We start from the raw sequence: 9391 nt of genomic DNA on the forward strand, positions 1-9391 counted from the left end.
AGAGTATGCTAGCTTGTGTGCTTTATGCTGGCTACAGGAGCACATCAGGTGTTCCATCTGGGGTGGAAATTTCTGCCCCAAAGTCACTCCTTGGAAAGCCTGGAGCAGATCTGAGTTGGTTGCTTAGGTTGGTACCTGACTCTGGCTGGGTTGTGTGACTGTGATGTTTTTGACTGAGTGCTCTGAGCCTAAAAACAAATTTCTCACATCTCGCAGAACTACAACCCAAATCCCCTATGGTGTCTGAGTATTTGTGAATGTAGTAACAGGTCTCTGTGCAAGGCAAACAGCTGGGCTCAGTCTGCCCCTTTACAAACAAAATCATGACTTTTTGGTCACATCCTAGCCATGGTCTTGGCTGTGAGCTGGATGAGATAACCATGTTCCCCTTGTGTGGCCCAAAACTGCTGAAATTCTGTGGGACAGAGAAGGGTGAAGCAGGTTTAAAAGCACTTGGGGAGGAAAGGCTCTGTAGTAGTGCGGGAGAATCTTGTTGCTATTGGAGTATTCATACCTCTGAGAATAACTGATGGGACTTAAGAAAATTACTTTTAAAATTACAGGTGGTCTATTTTTCCCCTTGGTAAAAGTTTTTTCTAGCAAAGTTAATAAAAGATTGTTTTCATGAATATGGATGATTATTGCCCAGAAGCTCCATGGGTTTTAGAAGATGCCCTCAGGGGAAAATGCTGACTGGAAGAGCTGAGGGTGCAAAGTTGATACCTCAAATGTTTCTCTGCAGACATGTTGAGTTCAGAGTGCTTCCAGGCTGTAGAGGTGCAGCGTGGTCAGTGTGAGCCCTGAAAACTTCTTTGCTTGGTATGAGCTGTCACAATTTTGAAAATGAAGGTGCACAGATGCTTTTTAGGCTGCCTGGAACACAAATCTAACACACACAGTTGTGAAAGGAATTTACTAGCCACTGCTTTTCAATAAGCCTGTCTCTCTTAGACCAGTCCAAGTTCAGGGCTTTCAAGCAAACAGCCCTGAGGCACTGCTCTGTAAGGATGAAAGGCTTGTTCTCCACTCAGGACTGTGTGGAGCAGTAAATACATGTTTTACTGCATGTCTCTGCACATCCATAAATGATTCCATATTGCAGTGCTTGGAGGGATCAGAGCATTGTGTACCAACTCAGACAGGCACTGATCCAGGCATGGGGCACATGCAGCTCTCCCAGGGGACAAAGCCAGTCAGGAAAATACATGGAGCAAGTGGCTGAGGCTCCTGCAACCCCACCTCCATCTCCCCACAGTCAGGTGCTCACAGCTGCACCTTCCCCACTGCTGCAGTAATTTTTTCCACATGGAGCATCACCAGTTGTCTCTGAGAACCTGAATCTGCCTTCTGCAAGCTGTGCCTGGTACCAAAACAGACTGCACAGTGCTGGCTTGCTGTTTGCTGCCCAGTCCATCCACCTGCCATTGCCTGGGGGTTTGACCCACCTCTGAGCCAATTGTTACCTCCTAATTTGGGGTGATGAGTTTCTCAGGCCAAAACATCACCTGAACAGAAAAGACAGTGTGATTTTAGAGTAGATGCACACCCAGGGCCTTGCTTACCTATGCTTACTCCTCAGTGTCCCCAGTTTAGCTCTTGCACCCTGAGTTCTCCTTTTCATTGTGCTGTCACATCCCAGGTGAGAAGAAGAATGATGCTTCAGTTCATAACCCTGCCCTTCTTAGTGACACTTCAAAGAAATCAGTGTAGTGATACAAGTGATTTTATTGAGTTGTAGGATTGTATTTTATGCTCTGAAGGAACACTTACTTCACATAAAGGGTTTGACATTTTTATAGAAATGGCTATAACTGTGTTATTCTATACGAGGAAGAATTTATTAAGCCTCGATCTGGATCTCCTTTTATGTTATGCAAATGACTAATAACAACCCTTCTTCATTACCAGCTCAGTGCCCAGGCCAGGGTTATTAAATCCCCCCTTCCCTTCCCTTCCTTCAGTCTGCATCTATCAGGCTGCCACATTAGGCTGCAACACATCAGAATTCATAAAACCTGCCCAGACTTGTACAGGGATACAAGGCTGCAGAATTAAAGCCCAAATTGCAGAGCACTGTGGGTTTTTGCCTGCTGTGAGAGGAGCAATCCAAGGTATTTTGGGACATGGTGTGTGGAGTGAGGCACAACACCACCTTGTTTACTTGTGATTGTGAAAAATTTCACAACCACCATATACTGGGGGGAAAAGTAAGGGTTCATTTCCCTCACTAGCAGATAACACATCCTGCTTTTTCTATTTTCAGGAGTGGTTTCTGCTGTGTTCCATCCAGATGCGCAACCATCCCCTACAACTCCCTGCTCTGATCTCATCCTGGAGCTGGCTACGGAGGGCTGGGGCACCTGTGGCACCAAGCAGGGCTGAGAAGATGTTTCTGCATTCTGGGTGATATTTAGACATTCACACTTGTAAGATGAATCTTATTTCTCAAAAAAATCTTTGAGTATGTTGGAGATTAGTTTAGGTTGCGTGATATGCTGAAAGTTGGAAAGCACTAAAGACTTTTCATTGTGTAAAGTCAACAGACTAAGAAAGTAGCCATCCCAGACTCATCTGATGCTAGATAGTTGAGGGCAGTCCCCTGGGAGGCAGACCTGAATTAAACTTTAAAGGTGCATCCCAGAAGTAAAGCCCATTTCTCCTCAGTCTGGGATGACCACACAACCACTGAAACTGGGTAAATGGGCTGAGGACAATAGTTGCTTCTCTGGCTTCTGCATGCTCTGTAAATATCAGCTGAATCAAGTGCTGTAGGTGAGGAAAGTAAAGGAAAACCTTGTTTTGTGGATGTGGATGGGATTTTGTGTGGGCTAAACACCAACTGTTCACCATCTTTTGTGGATGGATCTAGCCCAACTGATCAGAAGTGGCATGTGCTGAGTGAAAAAATACATATCTGAGGGAGTTCCTGGCCATCATTTTATGGATGAAAGGGAGAAGAAAAAGACATTCCTGTGAGAATCATTTTCTTAGCAGGGAAAAGTTACCAGTGCTCTTCCCAGAGCAGTTTCAGGAGCTGTAACTATGTTTTTGTGTATCAAAGGAAAAGGGTGTTTACACCTGACCCAGCCTCTGGGTAGATGAGATGTTCTGTCCTGGGAAATTGTCACCTTCAGGGTGGCTGCCCTCACACAGCTAATGCAGAGCACAATTTTTCCCTGCAGTGTAGTTGTAGCAACCTGCCAGTGTTCACCCAAGGCTACAGCAGTTTTCTCTGCTTCCATAGCCTTCAGGTCAGACTCTGGCCTGACAAAAAGTGCTAATGTAGATTCTCCAGAGCTCAGTCTGTGATTTCTGCTATATACCATTGACTTCTTAAAGAAAGAAAAGTATTTGTATCCCAGCAAAACACATAATAAAAATTATAATTTAGATAGAATTTTAGGGTAATTACCTATAGTGAGGGTTGGATTGGTGTGAGCATCACCAGCTCCTGCTCTTTCTGAACTCATGTCCAGCCTTTTGTTGCACCCCTGGGCCCGCAGAAAGGGCTGTGGTGTGCACCAGAGGTCCCGGTGCAAGGACAGCCATGTGCTGGGGGCTCTGCTGCTGCTGGCTCCTCGCAGGTGCTGCTGTGGTTTGAGCCTCTGTTCAGGTATCTCACAGCTCACTGATGAGCAGAGCAAGTAAAGACTACAAAGCTGCAGTCTGGAAATGAGAAATAGATGCTGGGTTATAAAATATTATGCAAGTAAAATAACAGCTCTCTTTAAAGCCAGAAATAAACTTCTTTGATGAGGGCTTAGCTATGATTCCTTCTATACTGAAATAATTTCAGAAAAGTGCAGCCAGCTTCTAGAAAAAGCTTAAAACATGGGATTTAATGAAACAGAGTTTAAAAACCTCCAGAGCCAGCCATCCTTCCAGGGCTGTGGGGTCGGCTGAGCTTTCCCAGCACCCCGAGGCAGATGTGGGGCTCAGCACAGCGATGCTGAACGCGGAGCCCGCAGCCGGGGGTCGCGACAGGGGGGGTGGGATGGTGTTGGACGGTGCTGGGGCCCATTCCCTGCTGTGCAGCTCCATCTAGGGGCTGCTCCTGCCCGGGAGCAGCCGGAGCCGGGCATCGCCGGGCACGATCCCGGGAAATGGGCTGACCCTAGCGGGGACATGCCGGGGATGCAGGAGCCCCAGCCTGTGCCATCTCCGGAGCTGCCCCCAGCCCTGCTGGGCAGCGCGGGGAGAGAAGTCCTGGACCAGCAGGGACTGAGCCTGGTCAGTGCAAAAAGGATTCGGTGCCTTGGGCAGGCAGAGGTGAGTCCTCTTTGCGATGGCACTGGACACGAGGCTCTTAGAAACATCCACTTTTCATCGGGTGCCTCCTCGAGCTTAATCTGATTACATTTCTTCAGTGAAAGGGTGGTCAAACATTGGAAGAGGCTGGCCAGGAAAGTAATGGACTCATCATGCCTGGAAGTTAAAAAACGTGCAGATGTGGTGTGTGGGGACATGGTTTACTCAAGGAGCTGGCAATGTTGGGTTAATGGTTGGACTTGCTGGTCTTAGAGGGTTCTTTCAACCTTAATGATTCTGCACTTCTGAATCAACTCAGGCTTACCTCGATTTAAGCCCAGTTTGGTGCAATTCACTCTGGTTCACTGATCCTCATCCCTGTGGTGAAAGGTGCTGTGAACTCCAGGGCTGGGAGCAGGCTCAGGACCCTTGCAGTTCCCCCTCAGTGGAGGCATTGCTCACAGGGAGGAAGGGAAGAGCAGCAGCTGGGCTGGGAGAGCACAGCAGCCAGGCACCATTGTGCCTCTCTGAGCTCAGGATGAGAGGGAGCTCTGCTGTCTCCTGGGCCACCTCTCTGCAGGCAGTAGTGACCTACAGGTAATCAGATGGGATGGGATCTACAGTTAATAAGGCTTGGGATGCTGACAGGGCAAGTTTCTGGAATGGTTTTCTGTGTTGAGCTACACAGAAAGGACTTTGGTGAGGTTCTCTGAGGAGGACCTTGTTTTCCAGCTCCTCAGGAGGATCTGCATGGCTCATATCCCATGAAGCCCCTCAGGAAGGAGGAAAGCACATGAACAATGTGCTCTGGGAAGGACTGGGGCATTGCAGCCTTCACATGTGGCATGAAGGAGGGTAAACAAAGAAGGCTGACCCTGTGCATTATGCATTATCCTTTACAGAAGAGGTAAACCTAAAAGCATGCAGATTCTGAATGCCTAACACAGGGAAAGGACAGGGGAACTCAAACTGTGAGTGAAGGTGCTCTGCTCCAGGCTTGCTGGGGATCTGATGAGTGGTAATATATGATCAAACACTAATTGCCTTCAAATAAGAGGAAAACCAGCTCCAGGCCAGCTGACAGGGAACCTGCTGGCTCCGTCTGATGCATATTCAGAAGCACATCAGCAGCAGAGAGAGCCAGCACGTGAAGTCAAGTCTCATAAGTATTTGCTAGTTAATGATCCCAGGGGAAAGATCACAGTTTTGCCACAGCCGTGAAAAGAACACCCTAATCATTAACTGAGTTTACAGGTAATCACAGTTACATCATCCTTAGCCATTTTCTAATATCAGAATAATCAGAATCAAAATAATCAGAATCATTTTGAGGGGGGTCCTTCTAAGCTGAAGAAGAATTGGCCACAAAACCAGACTTTTCCTGCTCTGTATTCAACAGTCAACGTGTCTTAACATGACATTTCATTAAAGGCCAAATTTCTACTAACCTCAGCAGAAACAGTAACAAGCAAAGGGAAGACCAGCAAATGAAACATCTTCTGGCGATAAAGATGCAGCATGATTCAATGAAATGTGAATATTATTTATTTAAAGAGTGATTGCCATATCATTGCCATCATTTACTGTGGATGACAGTAAAACAGGAACATCTGTCACCTGGCCTGGAGCTAATGCTCCCATGCCCATGTTCTGTCCTCCATGTAATCAGTGTATGACATTTGCTGCAGTCTTGAAGCAGAGCTTTAAGTGTTTTATATTTTCCAACATGCTTAATTAGCAGCTTTAGTAGTTGTCTATAAATTTCACCATGAGGGGATGATAGAGCAGAGACCTTTCACACAGCACCAAATGGATAACTGCTGTGGGCCTGCCACTGCTGCTGGGCAGCCAGTTCAGCTCTGGGTGAGGGAGAAGAAGGGAATGCAATCCTTTGGTGCAATGGTGAAAAGCCTGACAGAGGGAAAGTGGTGTTTTCTCATTTTCACACAGAGAACAGGAATGTGTGCATGTGTGGGGAGAGCAGTCATGGGGCAGAGACATGAGGTAATGGAAAGTTATGACAGTGGAAAGAAGTAGAACCTTGCCCAGACTTCTGCACCTTCAGATCCTCCAAGGCTCTCTGTTCTCCAGCAGCTTCTCACAACACACAAGTACCTACATGCAGACTAATTAGAACAGCACTGATGTGTTTTCCTGAAAAGACTGGAGGTAATAAGAAGTCTGAAAGGAGGGGCCATCCTGTCCAAAGGAAAGGCTGAGAAACACTGGTCTCTGTAGCTCACAGGGGGCTTTGCACCCTTCATGTCTCCCTGTGGCTGCATCCCATCCAGCCAGGCTCTGTGAAGCTGGGTCCTTCACTGCCTGCCAGAGAGCCCTACAAGAATCCCTATCTGTCCCTATGTTCACCAAGGGGTCTTCAGTGGCAGGCTTGAGATTTTTTGTCTCTTTGTTGCTAGTTTATGTAAAAAATCAGAAAAAAAAAAAAAAAAAGCCGAAGTCCTGAAAACCTTCAAAAGCCTCAGCTGTTTACCCATGTGAGTTTTAAAGGCTGTAACTTGTGGCCCTGGTGGGGTTTCAGAGGAGCTTCAGGCAGGGTTTCCACATGCCTTAGAAGAGGATCACCAGTTTTGGTCTGCAGAGGAGCTGGTGACTTTCTCCAATCTTTTTTATATCTTCAGATATGAAAATCTCCAAAGCTCCAGATTTTCATATTCCACACCCTCCCCGTAGGTAAAGACAAAACAGATCTCTATTTGCATTTTTAAGGTGTAGAAATGAACCATCCTCATAGATATTTGATTACACAGTTGAACAGCAACTGCTGCTCAGTGACACGTGCTGCACTGCCCATTTTTCCAGAGCAAAGCTGCCATGGTGCTTTGGATAAAGCAAAGCTCTTCACTGAGAGCCTTCCCTGAGTGAGGATGCTCTGTTGATTCACTCTGCAGCATCTCCTGGTGATTTTCTCCTCCTTGTGCCTAGTGGGAAAGCTGGGCAAAGAGAAAAGCCTGATTTGCAGCTCTCCATCCTTCTTGGTGGAGAAAATATGAAGCATGCTACTCAGTAAATTAAATCTGTATATTCATAGTGTCCTTTAAACAGTGTTCATTCACCTGAAAGCCAAACTAAGGCTATGGCTGGATTCAGATGTCTTTTGGGTGAGTACTGGATCCAAACAAATAACTCCTGTCACTGTAGCTGACCTTGGAGAATTTTATTAGTTAGTGAAGATGCCAAATGCAAAGAACAAAACTGAAGCCACAATGTCAGTTAAAAATTAGCTACTCTATTAATTAAGTCTTGCTTACATCCTAAGCTGCTGGTATCCTGTATGGCTATAAGCATATTACCATTTATTTTATGGAGAATGCAATTGACATCACTGTAATACTGATGAATGGCTTAGTATGTAACAGGATGGTGGAAAAACTGATAATTTTATAAAAGTATAAATTTTGTTGTGTGGATGGCCCAATGTGCTGGATCTCTGCAATGCTTTCCAGGACACAGGATGAACGGGGACTATTTCTTGTGTCAGCTGCAATGAACATAAAATAGAGGTTTTCAGGAGCAGTGGGAAGGGGAAGCAATTTTCATGTAACTGATGTTATGAAGCTCATCAGAAATTCTTCACTTTTAGGGCTGTTTCAACAATGAAATGACAGGTTTTTAAATCCTCCCACACAATGCAGTCATATAGTAGTATCACTAATTGTTGTACTATAGTATTATTTACTCCCAAGCACTGTCTTTCTTATTGCTGGTTTAAAGTACATGTGTATGTATGTGTTCATATCTATCAATCTTCCTTCTAAACCAAAACTTTCTGCTTTCTGTCTCCAAACAGCATCACCCTGTTTTCATCTGACCCCAAGTGCTGAGGAAGGTGGTAATGTAACCACTTGGTCAACCTGACTGCCAGGAATTTTCCTCTACAACAAAAGGAAAGCCACATAGTCATGGCTATGACCCTGCCTCTGCAAAGGACCCTTTCCCTCTTATTCTCCACAAATATTGATCTGAAAGCCAAAGGGGAATGCTTCACTCCAGGCCCTACTGAAGAACTTATTGGAGACCCAAGTTTCTTTGTGCTTCTTCTCACCTGCAAGCAAGAAACAGCTGAGGGCAATCCTGCTGCTGAGGACAATCCTGCTGCTGAGGGCATCTTTTGAAGGAAAAGGGCTGTCAGCCCAGAGCCAGCAGGCATAAAGTATTACAGTTCCCATTGCATTGAACAGCATCCTTTTATGAGCTGACAGTATGCAAGCCATAAAATCCATGGATGTTTCTGTACTCTGTAAAATGTGTTCTTTAGATCTGTCCAGGGAACAACAGCTTTTCCAGTTTATTTTTATGGGTGAAGTTGAGGAATGCATTCAATGTTTGTTGCACAATCCTCTGCTACTGTGGCTGAGGGATTGCTCTTCCCCTGCTACTCCCAGTGCACTGAGCCCTTCCTGCTCTAGAGGTTATTGTGCCAACCCCAAAACCTGGTCTGCTGACCCAGGTTATTGCCTTGTTGCATTTGCTCTAGCCACTCTCTTGCTTCCAGTGGTGCCTGTGAGCTCAGAATGAGAACAGGGTTTTTTCTCTGTCTCCTGCTGGGGTCTGGTGCTACCCAGCTGTCCCCACTCAGAGCCTGCAGAGCCCTGGCTGCCACAGGACAAACCCACTGCAGGAACAAGCCAGAAAAGGGGGAATGGGCAGGGTGGCAGGTAGAGCTCATGCCTGTGCCTCAACCCTCACTGGTTTTCTAATATAGGTTCAGGTAGTATTCCTTAGAGAGTCAGATAAGGAAAATAAATACCAAACATAGAATAAATGCAGAAGACAACACATAACCCTAGATGAACAGTTTAGTGCTTCTGTGTTGGTATAGAAAAGTAGAAGCATCCCCAGGTTTTTATGGTTTTCCTCTAAGGGCAGTCCAATGTTCTGTCTTCATTGAATTTTTTTTTCTTACAAAATTTCTGTTGTAAACTAGAAAACAATCTCCCTTTTGTGACCCTTTTGGCTCAGGTGGAAAGTGTTTGTGGTCTGCCTCAACTAAAACAATAATGTGAAATTTTATCTAATCATCTAGTGTGAAATTAGTCAGATGTGACATTTTTGCCCTTGTGATCGACTTGCAATCAAGGAATATACTTTCAGTAAATGAACAGATAGAATTTCTCTAAATTTA

At 45.5% G+C, this 9391-nt stretch overlaps 1 long non-coding RNA gene across 2 annotated transcripts in view; it reads left to right on the forward strand.

The window, feature by feature from the left end:
- Positions 1 to 9391, forward strand: part of LOC134425684 (uncharacterized) — a 48312-nt gene extending 38921 nt beyond the window's left edge. For both annotated transcript variants that reach the window (XR_010029747.1, XR_010029748.1), the window contains 2 exons: positions 2264 to 2426; positions 8057 to 9391. This is a non-coding gene — a long non-coding RNA (uncharacterized LOC134425684). The remainder of the gene's footprint in view (positions 1 to 2263; positions 2427 to 8056) is intronic.

Source organism: Melospiza melodia, chromosome 16 (assembly GCF_035770615.1).
Source record: "Melospiza melodia melodia isolate bMelMel2 chromosome 16, bMelMel2.pri, whole genome shotgun sequence".
In the NCBI taxonomy this organism is placed as follows: domain Eukaryota; kingdom Metazoa; phylum Chordata; class Aves; order Passeriformes; family Passerellidae; genus Melospiza; species Melospiza melodia.